This window comes from Rhipicephalus microplus, chromosome 4, assembly GCF_043290135.1.
Source record: "Rhipicephalus microplus isolate Deutch F79 chromosome 4, USDA_Rmic, whole genome shotgun sequence".
In the NCBI taxonomy this organism is placed as follows: Eukaryota; Metazoa; Arthropoda; class Arachnida; order Ixodida; family Ixodidae; genus Rhipicephalus; species Rhipicephalus microplus.
This window is the reverse complement of record NC_134703.1, coordinates 203,485,520-203,499,557: the sequence shown is the minus strand read 5'-3', so window position 1 is coordinate 203,499,557 and position 14,038 is coordinate 203,485,520. Positions and strand designations below refer to the sequence as shown.

The window sequence follows — 14,038 nt, the reverse complement described above, 5'->3', positions numbered from 1 at the left end:
AGAACACGACTGTCTCCTTGGCGCCATTGGCTAGCGCGTTCAGCTGTTAACGAAAAGGTTGGAGGTTCGAGCCCTCTCGAGAGCGGTGTGTCTCTTTTTTCTTTGCGCCGACAGCTGTGGAGAAGTGTTCTGACGGTGATGAGAGTAGAGCACGACTGTCTCCGTGACGCAATTGGCTCGCACGTTCAGCTTTTAACGGCAAGGTTGGAAGTTCGAGCCCTCCCATAAGCGGTGTGTCGCTTTTTTTGCGCTGATAGCTTTGGAGAAATCTTCTGACGGTGGTGAGAGTGGAGCACGACTATCTCTGGGGTGCAATTGGCTAGAGCGTTCAGCTGTTAAACAAAAGGTTGTAGGTTCGAGCCCTCCCGAGTGCGGTGTGTCTCTTTTTTTCTTCGAACTGATAGCTTTGGAGAAATGTTCTGAAGGTGGTGAGAGTGGAACACGACTATCTCCGTGACGCAATTCGCCTGCACGTTCGGCTGTTAACCAAAACGTTGGAGGTTCGAGCCCTCGCGAGAGCGGTGTGTCTCTTTTTTCTTTGCGCTGATAGCTTTGTAGAAATGTTTCCACGGTGGTGAGAGTGGAGCACGACTGTCTCCGTGGCGCAATAGGCTAGCGCGATCGGCTCTTAACTGAAAGTTTGGAGGTTCGAGCTCTTCCGGGAGCGGTGTGTCGCTTTTTTTCTTTGCGCTGATACCTTTGAGGAATGTTATGACCGTGATGAGAATAGAGCACGACTATCTCCAGGGCGCAATTGGCTAGCGCGTTCAGCTGTTAACCAAAAGGTTGGAGGTTCGAGCCCTCCCGAGAACGGTGTGTCTCTTTTTTTTGCGCTGATAGCTTTGGAGAAACGTTCTGAGGGTGGTGAGAGTGGAACACGACTATCTCCGTGACGCAATTGGCTAGCGCGTTCGGCTGTTAACCAAAAGGTTGGAGGTTCGAGCCCTCCGGAGAGCGGTTTGTCTCTTTTTTCTTTGCGCTGATAGCTTTGGAGCAATGTTCTGACGGTGGTGAGAGTGGAGCATGACTGTTTCCGTGGCAGAATTGGCTAGCGCGATCAACTGTTAACTGAAAGGTTGGAGGTTCGAGCCCTCACGGGAGCAGTGTGTCGTTTTTTTTCTTTGCGCTGATAGCTTTGGAGAAATGTTCTGATGGTGGTGAGAGTAGAACACGACTATCTCCGTGGCGCAATTGGCTAGCGCGTTTGGCTGTGAACCAAAACGTTGGAGGTTCGAGCCCTCCCGAGAGCGGTTTGTCTCTTTTTTCTTTGCGCTGATAGCTTTGTAGAAATGTTCTCACGGTGGTGAGAGTGGAGCACGACTGTCTCCGTGGTGCAATCGGCTAGCGCGATCAACTGTTAACAGAAAGGTTGGAGGTTCGAGCCCTCGCGGGAGCAGTGTGTCGTTTTTTTTCTTTGCGCTGATAGCTTTGGAGAAATGTTCTGATGGTGGTGAGAGTAGAACACGACTATCTCCGTGGCGCAATTGGCTAGCGCGTTCAGCTGTTAACCAAAAGGTTGGAGGTTCGAGCCCTCCCGAGAGCGGTGTGTCTCTTTTTTTGCGCTGATAGCTTTGTAGAAATGTTCTGACGGTGGTGAGAGTGGAACACGAATATCTCCGTGGCGCCATTGGCTAGCGCGTTCGGCTGTGAACCAAAAGGTTGGAGGTTCGAGCCCTCCGGAGAGCGGTGTGTCACTTTTTTTTCTTTGCGCTGATAGCTTTGGAGGAATGTTATGACCGTGGTGAGAATAGAGCACGACTATCTCCTTGGCGCCATTGGCTAGTGCGTTCAGCTGTTAACCAAAAGGTCGGAGGTTCGAGCCCTTTCGAGAGCGGTGTGTCTCTTTTTTCTTTGCGCTGACAGCTGTGGAGAAATGTTCAGACGGTGGTGAGAGTAGAGCACGACTGTCTCCGTGGCGCAATTGGCTAGCGCGATCGGCTGTTAACCGAAAGTTTGGAGGTTCGAGCTCTCCCGGGAGTGGTGTTTCGCTTTTTTTTCTTTGCGCTGATACCTTTGAGGAATGTTATGACCGTGGTGAGAATAGAGCACGACTATCTCCGGGGCGCAATTGGCTAGCGCGTTCAGCTGTTAACCAAAAGTTTGGAGGTTCGAGCCCTCCCGAGAACGGTGTGTCTCTTTTTTTCTTTGCGCTGATAGCTTTGTAGAAATGTTCTGACCGTGGTGAGAGATGAGCACGACTGTCTCCATGGCGCAATTGGCTAGCGCGATCAGCTGTTAACCAAAAGGTTGAAGGTTCGTGCCCTCCCATGAATGGTGTGTTGCTTTTTTTCTTCGCGCTGATAGATTTTGAGAAATTTTCTGATGGTGGTGAGAGTTGAGCACGAATATCTCCGTGGTGCAATTGGCTAGCACGTTCGGCTGTTAACCAAAATGTTGGAGGTTCGAGACTTCCCGAGAGCGGTGTGTCTCTTTTTTTTCTTTGCACTGACAGCTTTGGAGAAATGTTCTGAAGGTGGTGAGAGTGGAACACGACTATCTCCGTGACGCAATTGGCTAGCGCAATCGGCTGTTAACCGAAAGTTTGGAGGTTCGAGCTCTCCCAGGAGCAGCGTGTCGCTTTTTTTCTTTGCGCTGATACCTTTGAGGAATGTTATGACCGTGGTGAGAATAGAGCACGACTATCTCCTTGGCGCCATTGGCTAGTGCGTTCAGCTGTTAACCAAAAGGTCGGAGGTTCGAGCCCTTTCGAGAGTGGTGTGTCTCTTTTTTCTTTGCGCTGACAGCTGTGGAGAAATGTTCAGACGGTGGTGAGAGTAGAGCACGACTGTCTACTTGGCGCAATTGGCTAGCACGATCGGCTGTTAACCAAAAGGTTAGACGTTCGAGCCCTGCCATAGGCTGTGTGTCGCTTTTCTTTCTTTGCGCTGATACCTTTGGAGAAATCTTCTGACGGTGGTGAGAGTAGAACACGACTGTCTCCTTAGCGCCATTGGGTAGCGCGTTCAGCTGTTAACCAAAAGGTTGGAGGTTCGAGCCATCTCGAGAACGGTGTGTCTCTTTTTTCTTTGCGCCGACAGCTGAGGAGAAATGTTCTGACGGTGATGAGAGTAGAGCACGACTGTCTCCGTGACGCAATTGGCTAGCACGTTCAGCTTTTACCGGAAAGGTTGGAAGTTCGAGCCCTCCTATAAGCGGTGTGTCGCTTTTTTTGCGCTGATAGCTTTGGAGAAATCTTCTGACGGTGGTGAGAGTGGAGCACGACTATCTCTGGGGTGCAATTGGCTAGAGCGTTCAGCTGTTAAACAAAAGGTTGGAGGTTCGAGCCCTCCCGAGTGCGGTGCGTCTCTTTTTTTCTTCGCACTGATAGCTTTGGAGAAATGTTCTGAAGGTGGTGAGAGTGGAACACGACTATCTCCGTGACGCAATTCGCCTGCACGTTCGGCTGTTAACCAAAACGTTGGAGGTTCTAGCCCTCGCGAGAGCGGTGTGTCTCTTTTTTCTTTGCGCTGATAGCTTTGTAGAAATGTTTCCACGGTGGTGAGAGTGGAGCACGACTGTCTCCGTGGCGCAATAGGCTAGCGCGATCGGCTCTTAACTGAAAGTTTGGAGGTTCGAGCTCTTCCGGGAGCGGTGTGTCGCTTTTTTTCTTTGCGCTGATACCTTTGAGGAATGTTATGACCGTGATGAGAGTGGAGCATGACTGTTTCCGTGGCAGAATTGGCTAGCGCGATCAACTGTTAACTGAAAGGTTGGAGGTTCGAGCCCTCGCGGGAGCAGTGTGTCGTTTTTTTTCTTTGCGCTGATAGCTTTGGAGAAATGTTCTGATGGTGGTGAGAGTAGAACACGACTATCTCCGTGGCGCAATTGGCTAGCGCGTTCGGCTGTGAACCAAAACGTTGGAGGTTCGAGCCCTCCCGAGAGCGGTTTGTCTCTTTTTTCTTTGCGCTGATAGCTTTGTAGAAATGTTCTCACGGTGGTGAGAGTAGAGCACGACTGTCTCCGTGGTGCAATCGGCTAGCGCGATCAACTGTTAACAGAAAGGTTGGAGGTTCGAGCCCTCGCGGGAGCAGTGTGTCGTTTTTTTTCTTTGCGCTGATAGCTTTGGAGAAATGTTCTGATGGTGGTGAGAGTAGAACACGACTATCTCCGTGGCGCAATTGGCTAGCGCGTTCAGCTGTTAACCAAAAGGTTGGAGGTTCGAGCCCTCCCGAGAGCGGTGTGTCTCTTTTTTTGCGCTGATAGCTTTGTAGAAATGTTCTGACGGTGGTGAGAGTGGAGCACGAATATCTCCGTGGCGCAATTGGCTAGCGCGTTCGGCTGTGAACCAAAACGTTGGAGGTTCGAGCCCTCCCATGAGCGGTGTGTCGCTTTTTTTCTTTGCGCTGATAGATTTGGGGAAATGTTCTGATGGTGGTGAGAGTGGAACACGACTAGTTCCGTGACGCAATTGGCTAGCGGGTTCGGCTGTTAACCAAATGGTTGGAGGTTCGAGCCCTCCGGAGAGCGGTGTGTCTCTTTTTTTTCTTTGCGCTGATAGCTTTGGAGGAATGTTCTGACGGTGGTGAGAGTGGAGTACGACTGTCTCCGTGGCGCCATTGGCTAGCGCGATCGGCTGTTAACCGAAAGTTTGGAGGTTCGAGCTCTCCCGGGAGTGGTGTCTCGATTTTTTTTCTTTGCGCTGATACCTTTGAGGAATGTTATGACCGTGGTGAGAATAGAGCACGACTATCTCCGGGGCGCAATTGGCTAGCGCGTTCAGCTGTTAACCAAAAGTTTGGAGGTTCGAGCCCTCCCGAGAACGGTGTGTCTCTTTTTTTCTTTGCGCTGATAGCTTTGTAGAAATGTTCTGACGGTGGTGAGAGTGGAGTACGACTGTCTCCGTGGCGCCATTGGCTAGCGCGATCGGCTGTTAACCGAAAGTTTGGAGGTTCGAGCTCTCCCGGGAGTGGTGTTTCGCTTTTTTTTCTTTGCGCTGATACCTTTGAGGAATGTTATGACCGTGGTGAGAATAGAGCACGACTATCTCCGGGGCGCAATTGGCTAGCGCGTTCAGCTGTTAACCAAAAGTTTGGAGGTTCGAGCCCTCCCGAGAACGGTGTGTCTTTTTTTTCTTTGCGCTGATAGCTTTGTAGAAATGTTCTCACCGTGGTGAGAGATGAGCACGACTGTCTCCATGGCGCAATTGGCTAGCGCGATCAGCTGTTAACCAAAAGGTTGGAGGTTCGAGCCCTCCCGAGAGCGGTGTGTCTCTTTTTTTGCGCTGATAGATTTGGAGAAATTTTCTGATGGTGGTGAGAGTTGAGCACGAATATCTCCGTGGTGCAATTGGCTAGCACGTTCGGCTGTTAACCAAAATGTTGGAGGTTCGAGCCTTCCCGAGAGCGGTGTGTCTCTTTTTTTTCTTTGCACTGACAGCTTTGGAGAAATGTTCTGAAGGTGGTGAGAGTGGAACACGACTATCTCCGTGACGCAATTGGCTAGCGCGTTTGGCTGTTAACCAAAAGGGTGGAGGTTCGAGCCCTCCGGAGAGCGGTGTGTCTCTTTTTTTTCTTTGCGCTGATAGCTTTGGAGGAATGTTCTGACGGTGGTGAGAGTAGAGCACGACTGTGTCCGTGGCGCAATTGGCTAGCGCAATCGGCTGTTAACCGAACGTTTGGAGGTTCGAGCTCTCCCAGGAGCAGCGTGTCGCTTTTTTTCTTTGCGCTGATACCTTTGAGGAATGTTATGACCGTGGTGAGAATAGAGCACGACTATCTCCTTGGCGCCATTGGCTAGCGCGTTCAGCTGTAAACCAAAAGGTTGGAGGTTCGAGCCCTCTCGAGAGCGGTGTGTCTCTTTTTTCTTTGCGCCGACAGCTGTGGAGAAGTGTTCTGACGGTGATGAGAGTAGAGCACGACTGTCTCCGTGACGCAATTGGCTCGCACGTTCAGCTTTTAACGGCAAGGTTGGAAGTTCGAGCCCTCCCATAAGCGGTGTGTCGCTTTTTTTGCGCTGATAGCTTTGGAGAAATCTTCTGACGGTGGTGAGAGTGGAGCACGACTATCTCTGGGGTGCAATTGGCTAGAGCGTTCAGCTGTTAAACAAAAGGTTGTAGGTTCGAGCCCTCCCGAGTGCGGTGTGTCTCTTTTTTTCTTCGAACTGATAGCTTTGGAGAAATGTTCTGAAGGTGGTGAGAGTGGAACACGACTATCTCCGTGACGCAATTCGCCTGCACGTTCGGCTGTTAACCAAAACGTTGGAGGTTCGAGCCCTCGCGAGAGCGGTGTGTCTCTTTTTTCTTTGCACTGATAGCTTTGTAGAAATGTTTCCACGGTGGTGAGAGTGGAGCACGACTGTCTCCGTGGCGCAATAGGCTAGCGCGATCGGCTCTTAACTGAAAGTTTGGAGGTTCGAGCTCTTCCGGGAGCGGTGTGTCGCTTTTTTTCTTTGCGCTGATACCTTTGAGGAATGTTATGACCGTGATGAGAATAGAGCACGACTATCTCCAGGGCGCAATTGGCTAGCGCGTTCAGCTGTTAACCAAAAGGTTGGAGGTTCGAGCCCTCCCGAGAATGGTGTGTCTCTTTTTTTTGCGCTGATAGCTTTGGAGAAACGTTCTGAGGGTGGTGAGAGTGGAACACGACTATCTCCGTGACGCAATTGGCTAGCGCGTTCGGCTGTTAACCAAAAGGTTGGAGGTTCGAGCCCTCCGGAGAGCGGTTTGTCTCTTTTTTCTTTGCGCTGATAGCTTTGGAGCAATGTTCTGACGGTGGTGAGAGTGGAGCATGACTGTTTCCGTGGCAGAATTGGCTAGCGCGATCAACTATTAACTGAAAGGTTGGAGGTTCGAGCCCTCACGGGAGCAGTGTGTCGTTTTTTTTCTTTGCGCTGATAGCTTTGGAGAAATGTTCTGATGGTGGTGAGAGTAGAACACGACTATCTCCGTGGCGCCATTGGCTAGCGCGTTCAGCTGTTAACCAAAAGGTTGGAGGTTCGAGCCCTCTCGAGAGCGGTGTGTCTCTTTTTTCTTTGCGCCGACAGCTGTGGAGAAGTGTTCTGACGGTGATGAGAGTAGAGCACGACTGTCTCCGTGACGCAATTGGCTCGCACGTTCAGCTTTTAACGGCAAGGTTGGAAGTTCGAGCCCTCCCATAAGCGGTGTGTCGCTTTTTTTGCGCTGATAGCTTTGGAGAAATCTTCTGACGGTGGTGAGAGTGGAGCACGACTATCTCTGGGGTGCAATTGGCTAGTGCGTTCAGCTGTTAACCAAAAGGTCGGAGGTTCGAGCCCTTTCGAGAGTGGTGTGTCTCTTTTTTTCTTTGCGCTGACAGCTGTGGAGAAATGTTCTGACGGTGGTGAGAGTAGAGCACGACTGTCTACGTGGCGCAATTGGCTAGCACGATCGGCTGTTAACCAAAAGGTTGGAGGTTCGAGCCCTGCCATAGGCTGTGTGTCGCTTTTCTTTCTTTGCGCTGATACCTTTGGAGAAATCTTCTGACGGTGGTGAGAGTAGAACACGACTGTCTCCTTGGCGCCATTGGCTAGCGCGTTCAGCTGTTAACGAAAAGGTTGGAGGTTCGAGCCCTCTCGAGAGCGGTGTGTCTCTTTTTTCTTTGCGCCGACAGCTGTGGAGAAGTGTTCTGACGGTGATGAGAGTAGAGCACGACTGTCTCCGTGACGCAATTGGCTCGCACGTTCAGCTTTTAACGGCAAGGTTGGAAGTTCGAGCCCTCCCATAAGCGGTGTGTCGCTTTTTTTGCGCTGATAGCTTTGGAGAAATCTTCTGACGGTGGTGAGAGTGGAGCACGACTATCTCTGGGGTGCAATTGGCTAGAGCGTTCAGCTGTTAAACAAAAGGTTGTAGGTTCGAGCCCTCCCGAGTGCGGTGTGTCTCTTTTTTTCTTCGAACTGATAGCTTTGGAGAAATGTTCTGAAGGTGGTGAGAGTGGAACACGACTATCTCCGTGACGCAATTCGCCTGCACGTTCGGCTGTTAACCAAAACTTTGGAGGTTCGAGCCCTCCCGAGAGCGGTGTGTCTCTTTTTTCTTTGCGCTGATAGCTTTGTAGAAATGTTTCCACGGTGGTGAGAGTGGAGCACGACTGTCTCCGTGGCGCAATAGGCTAGCGCGATCGGCTCTTAACTGAAAGTTTGGAGGTTCGAGCTCTTCCGGGAGCGGTGTGTCGCTTTTTTTCTTTGCGCTGATACCTTTGAGGAATGTTATGACCGTGATGAGAATAGAGCACGACTATCTCCAGGGCGCAATTGGCTAGCGCGTTCAGCTGTTAACCAAAAGGTTGGAGGTTCGAGCCCTCCCGAGAACGGTGTGTCTCTTTTTTTTGCGCTGATAGCTTTGGAGAAACGTTCTGAGGGTGGTGAGAGTGGAACACGACTATCTCCGTGACGCAATTGGCTAGCGCGTTCGGCTGTTAACCAAAAGGTTGGAGGTTCGAGCCCTCCGGAGAGCGGTTTGTCTCTTTTTTCTTTGCGCTGATAGCTTTGGAGCAATGTTCTGACGGTGGTGAGAGTGGAGCATGACTGTTTCCGTGGCAGAATTGGCTAGCGCGATCAACTGTTAACTGAAAGGTTGGAGGTTCGAGCCCTCACGGGAGCAGTGTGTCGTTTTTTTTCTTTGCGCTGATAGCTTTGGAGAAATGTTCTGATGGTGGTGAGAGTAGAACACGACTATCTCCGTGGCGCAATTGGCTAGCGCGTTTGGCTGTGAACCAAAACGTTGGAGGTTCGAGCCCTCCCGAGAGCGGTTTGTCTCTTTTTTCTTTGCGCTGATAGCTTTGTAGAAATGTTCTCACGGTGGTGAGAGTGGAGCACGACTGTCTCCGTGGTGCAATCGGCTAGCGCGATCAACTGTTAACAGAAAGGTTGGAGGTTCGAGCCCTCGCGGGAGCAGTGTGTCGTTTTTTTTCTTTGCGCTGATAGCTTTGGAGAAATGTTCTGATGGTGGTGAGAGTAGAACACGACTATCTCCGTGGCGCAATTGGCTAGCGCGTTCAGCTGTTAACCAAAAGGTTGGAGGTTCGAGCCCTCCCGAGAGCGGTGTGTCTCTTTTTTTGCGCTGATAGCTTTGTAGAAATGTTCTGACGGTGGTGAGAGTGGAGCACGAATATCTCCGTGGCGCCATTGGCTAGCGCGTTCGGCTGTGAACCAAAAGGTTGGAGGTTCGAGCCCTCCGGAGAGCGGTGTGTCACTTTTTTTTCTTTGCGCTGATAGCTTTGGAGGAATGTTATGACCGTGGTGAGAATAGAGCACGACTATCTCCTTGGCGCCATTGGCTAGTGCGTTCAGCTGTTAACCAAAAGGTCGGAGGTTCGAGCCCTTTCGAGAGCGGTGTGTCTCTTTTTTCTTTGCGCTGACAGCTGTGGAGAAATGTTCAGACGGTGGTGAGAGTAGAGCACGACTGTCTCCGTGGCGCAATTGGCTAGCGCGATCGGCTGTTAACCGAAAGTTTGGAGGTTCGAGCTCTCCCGGGAGTGGTGTTTCGCTTTTTTTTCTTTGCGCTGATACCTTTGAGGAATGTTATGACCGTGGTGAGAATAGAGCACGACTATCTCCGGGGCGCAATTGGCTAGCGCGTTCAGCTGTTAACCAAAAGTTTGGAGGTTCGAGCCCTCCCGAGAACGGTGTGTCTCTTTTTTTCTTTGCGCTGATAGCTTTGTAGAAATGTTCTGACCGTGGTGAGAGATGAGCACGACTGTCTCCATGGCGCAATTGGCTAGCGCGATCAGCTGTTAACCAAAAGGTTGAAGGTTCGTGCCCTCCCATGAATGGTGTGTTGCTTTTTTTCTTCGCGCTGATAGATTTTGAGAAATTTTCTGATGGTGGTGAAAGTTGAGCACGAATATCTCCGTGGTGCAATTGGCTAGCACGTTCGGCTGTTAACCAAAATGTTGGAGGTTCGAGACTTCCCGAGAGCGGTGTGTCTCTTTTTTTTCTTTGCACTGACAGCTTTGGAGAAATGTTCTGAAGGTGGTGAGAGTGGAACACGACTATCTCCGTGACGCAATTGGCTAGCGCAATCGGCTGTTAACCGAAAGTTTGGAGGTTCGAGCTCTCCCAGGAGCAGCGTGTCGCTTTTTTTCTTTGCGCTGATACCTTTGAGGAATGTTATGACCGTGGTGAGAATAGAGCACGACTATCTCCTTGGCGCCATTGGCTAGTGCGTTCAGCTGTTAACCAAAAGGTCGGAGGTTCGAGCCCTTTCGAGAGTGGTGTGTCTCTTTTTTCTTTGCGCTGACAGCTGTGGAGAAATGTTCAGACGGTGGTGAGAGTAGAGCACGACTGTCTACTTGGCGCAATTGGCTAGCACGATCGGCTGTTAACCAAAAGGTTAGACGTTCGAGCCCTGCCATAGGCTGTGTGTCGCTTTTCTTTCTTTGCGCTGATACCTTTGGAGAAATCTTCTGACGGTGGTGAGAGTAGAACACGACTGTCTCCTTAGCGCCATTGGGTAGCGCGTTCAGCTGTTAACCAAAAGGTTGGAGGTTCGAGCCATCTCGAGAACGGTGTGTCTCTTTTTTCTTTGCGCCGACAGCTGAGGAGAAATGTTCTGACGGTGATGAGAGTAGAGCACGACTGTCTCCGTGACGCAATTGGCTAGCACGTTCAGCTTTTACCGGAAAGGTTGGAAGTTCGAGCCCTCCTATAAGCGGTGTGTCGCTTTTTTTGCGCTGATAGCTTTGGAGAAATCTTCTGACGGTGGTGAGAGTGGAGCACGACTATCTCTGGGGTGCAATTGGCTAGAGCGTTCAGCTGTTAAACAAAAGGTTGGAGGTTCGAGCCCTCCCGAGTGCGGTGCGTCTCTTTTTTTCTTCGCACTGATAGCTTTGGAGAAATGTTCTGAAGGTGGTGAGAGTGGAACACGACTATCTCCGTGACGCAATTCGCCTGCACGTTCGGCTGTTAACCAAAACGTTGGAGGTTCTAGCCCTCGCGAGAGCGGTGTGTCTCTTTTTTCTTTGCGCTGATAGCTTTGTAGAAATGTTTCCACGGTGGTGAGAGTGGAGCACGACTGTCTCCGTGGCGCAATAGGCTAGCGCGATCGGCTCTTAACTGAAAGTTTGGAGGTTCGAGCTCTTCCGGGAGCGGTGTGTCGCTTTTTTTCTTTGCGCTGATACCTTTGAGGAATGTTATGACCGTGATGAGAGTGGAGCATGACTGTTTCCGTGGCAGAATTGGCTAGCGCGATCAACTGTTAACTGAAAGGTTGGAGGTTCGAGCCCTCGCGGGAGCAGTGTGTCGTTTTTTTTCTTTGCGCTGATAGCTTTGGAGAAATGTTCTGATGGTGGTGAGAGTAGAACACGACTATCTCCGTGGCGCAATTGGCTAGCGCGTTCGGCTGTGAACCAAAACGTTGGAGGTTCGAGCCCTCCCGAGAGCGGTTTGTCTCTTTTTTCTTTGCGCTGATAGCTTTGTAGAAATGTTCTCACGGTGGTGAGAGTAGAGCACGACTGTCTCCGTGGTGCAATCGGCTAGCGCGATCAACTGTTAACAGAAAGGTTGGAGGTTCGAGCCCTCGCGGGAGCAGTGTGTCGTTTTTTTTCTTTGCGCTGATAGCTTTGGAGAAATGTTCTGATGGTGGTGAGAGTAGAACACGACTATCTCCGTGGCGCAATTGGCTAGCGCGTTCAGCTGTTAACCAAAAGGTTGGAGGTTCGAGCCCTCCCGAGAGCGGTGTGTCTCTTTTTTTGCGCTGATAGCTTTGTAGAAATGTTCTGACGGTGGTGAGAGTGGAGCACGAATATCTCCGTGGTGCCATTGGCTAGCGCGTTCGGCTGTGAACCAAAACGTTGGAGGTTCGAGCCCTCCCATGAGCGGTGTGTCTTTTTTTTTCTTCGCACTGATAGCTTTGGAGAAATGTTCTGAGGGTGGTGAGAGTGGAACACGACTATTTCCGTGACGCAATTGGCTAGCGGGTTCGGCTGTTAACCAAAAGGTTGGAGGTTCGAGCCCTCCGGAGAGCGGTGTGTCTCTTTTTTTTCTTCGCACTGATAGCTTTGGAGAAATGTTCTGAGGGTGGTGAGAGTGGAACACGACTATTTCCGTGACGCAATAGGCTAGCGGGTTCGGCTGTTAACCAAAAGGTTGGAGGTTCGAGCCCTCCGGAGAGCGGTGTGTCACTTTTTTTTCTTTGCGCTGATAGCTTTGGAGGAATGTTCTGACGGTGGTGAGAGTGGAGTACGACTGTCTCCGTGGCGCAATTGGCTAGCGCGATCGGCTGTTAACCGAAAGTTTGGAGGTTCGAGCCCTCCCGAGAACGGTGTGTCTCTTTTTTTCTTTGCGCTGATAGCTTTGTAGAAATGTTCTGACCGTGGTGAGAGATGAGCACGACTGTCTCCATGGCGCAATTGGCTAGCGCGATCAGCTGTTAACCAAAAGGTTGAAGGTTCGTGCCCTCCCATGAATGGTGTGTTGCTTTTTTTCTTCGCGCTGATAGATTTTGAGAAATTTTCTGATGGTGGTGAGAGTTGAGCACGAATATCTCCGTGGTGCAATTGGCTAGCACGTTCGGCTGTTAACCAAAATGTTGGAGGTTCGAGACTTCCCGAGAGCGGTGTGTCTTTTTTTTTCTTTGCACTGACAGCTTTGGAGAAATATTCTGAAGGTGGTGAGAGTGGAACACGACTATCTCCGTGACGCAATTGGCTAGCGCGTTTGGCTGTTAACCAAAAGGGTAGAGGTTCGAGCCCTCCGGAGAGCGGTGTGTCTTTTTTTTCTTTGCGCTGATAGCTTTGGAGGAATGTTCTGACGGTGGTGAGAGTAGAGCACGACTGTGTCCGTGGCGCAATTGGCTAGCGCAATCGGCTGTTAACCGAAAGTTTGGAGGTTCGAGCTCTCCCAGGAGCAGCGTGTCGCTTTTTTTCTTTGCGCTGATACCTTTGAGGAATGTTATGACCGTGGTGAGAATAGAGCACGACTATCTCCTTGGCGCCATTGGCTAGTGCGTTCAGCTGTTAACCAAAAGGTCGGAGGTTCGAGCCCTTTCGAGAGTGGTGTGTCTCTTTTTTCTTTGCGCTGACAGCTGTGGAGAAATGTTCAGACGCTGGTGAGAGTAGAGCACGACTGTCTACGTGGCGCAATTGGCTAGCACGATCGGCTGTTAACCAAAAGGTTGGACGTTCGAGCCCTGCCATAGGCTGTGTGTCGCTTTTCTTTCTTTGCGCTGATACCTTTGGAGAAATCTTCTGACGGTGGTGAGAGTAGAACACGACTGTCTCCTTGGCGCCATTGGGTAGCGCGTTCAGCTGTTAACCAAAAGGTTGGAGGTTCGAGCCATCTCGAGAGCGGTGTGTCTCTTTTTTCTTTGCGCCGACAGCTGTGGAGAAATGTTCTGACGGTGATGAGAGTAGAGCACGACTGTCTCCGTGACGCAATTGGCTAGCACGTTCAGCTTTTACCGGAAAGGTTGGAAGTTCGAGCCCTCCTATAAGCGGTGTGTCGCTTTTTTTGCGCTGATAGCTTTGGAGAAATCTTCTGACGGTGGTGAGAGTGGAGCACGACTATCTCTGGGGTGCAATTGGCTAGAGCGTTCAGCTGTTAAACAAAAGGTTGGAGGTTCGAGCCCTCCCGAGTGCGGTGCGTCTCTTTTTTTCTTCGCACTGATAGCTTTGGAGAAATGTTCTGAAGGTGGTGAGAGTGGAACACGACTATCTCCGTGACGCAATTCGCCTGCACGTTCGGCTGTTAACCAAAACGTTCGAGGTTCTAGCCCTCGCGAGAGCGGTGTGTCTCTTTTTTCTTTGCGCTGATAGCTTTGTAGAAATGTTTCCACGGTGGTGAGAGTGGAGCACGACTGTCTCCGTGGCGCAATGGGCTAGCGCGATCGGCTCTTAACTGAAAGTTTGGAGGTTCGAGCTCTTCCGGGAGCGGTGTGTCGCTTTTTTTCTTTGCGCTGATACCTTTGAGGAATGTTATGACCGTGATGAGAGGGGAGCATGACTGTTTCCGTGGCAGAATTGGCTAGCGCGATCAACTGTTAACTGAAAGGTTGGAGGTTCGAGCCCTCGCGGGAGCAGTGTGTCGTTTTTTTTCTTTGCGCTGATAGCTTTGGAGAAATGTTCTGATGGTGGTGAGAGTAGAACAC

General features: G+C 50.8%; 2 non-coding genes across 2 annotated transcripts; both read left to right on the top strand.

The window, feature by feature from the left end:
- Positions 1 to 1,173: 1,173 nt before the first annotated feature.
- On the top strand, positions 1,174 to 1,250 carry TRNAH-GUG (transfer RNA histidin (anticodon GUG)). Its single transcript has one exon. It is a non-coding gene; the product is annotated as a tRNA-His (tRNA).
- Positions 1,251 to 8,624: 7,374 nt separating this feature from the next.
- Positions 8,625 to 8,701, top strand: TRNAH-GUG (transfer RNA histidin (anticodon GUG)). The gene has a single exon. It is a non-coding gene; the product is annotated as a tRNA-His (tRNA).
- Positions 8,702 to 14,038: the final 5,337 nt, after the last annotated feature.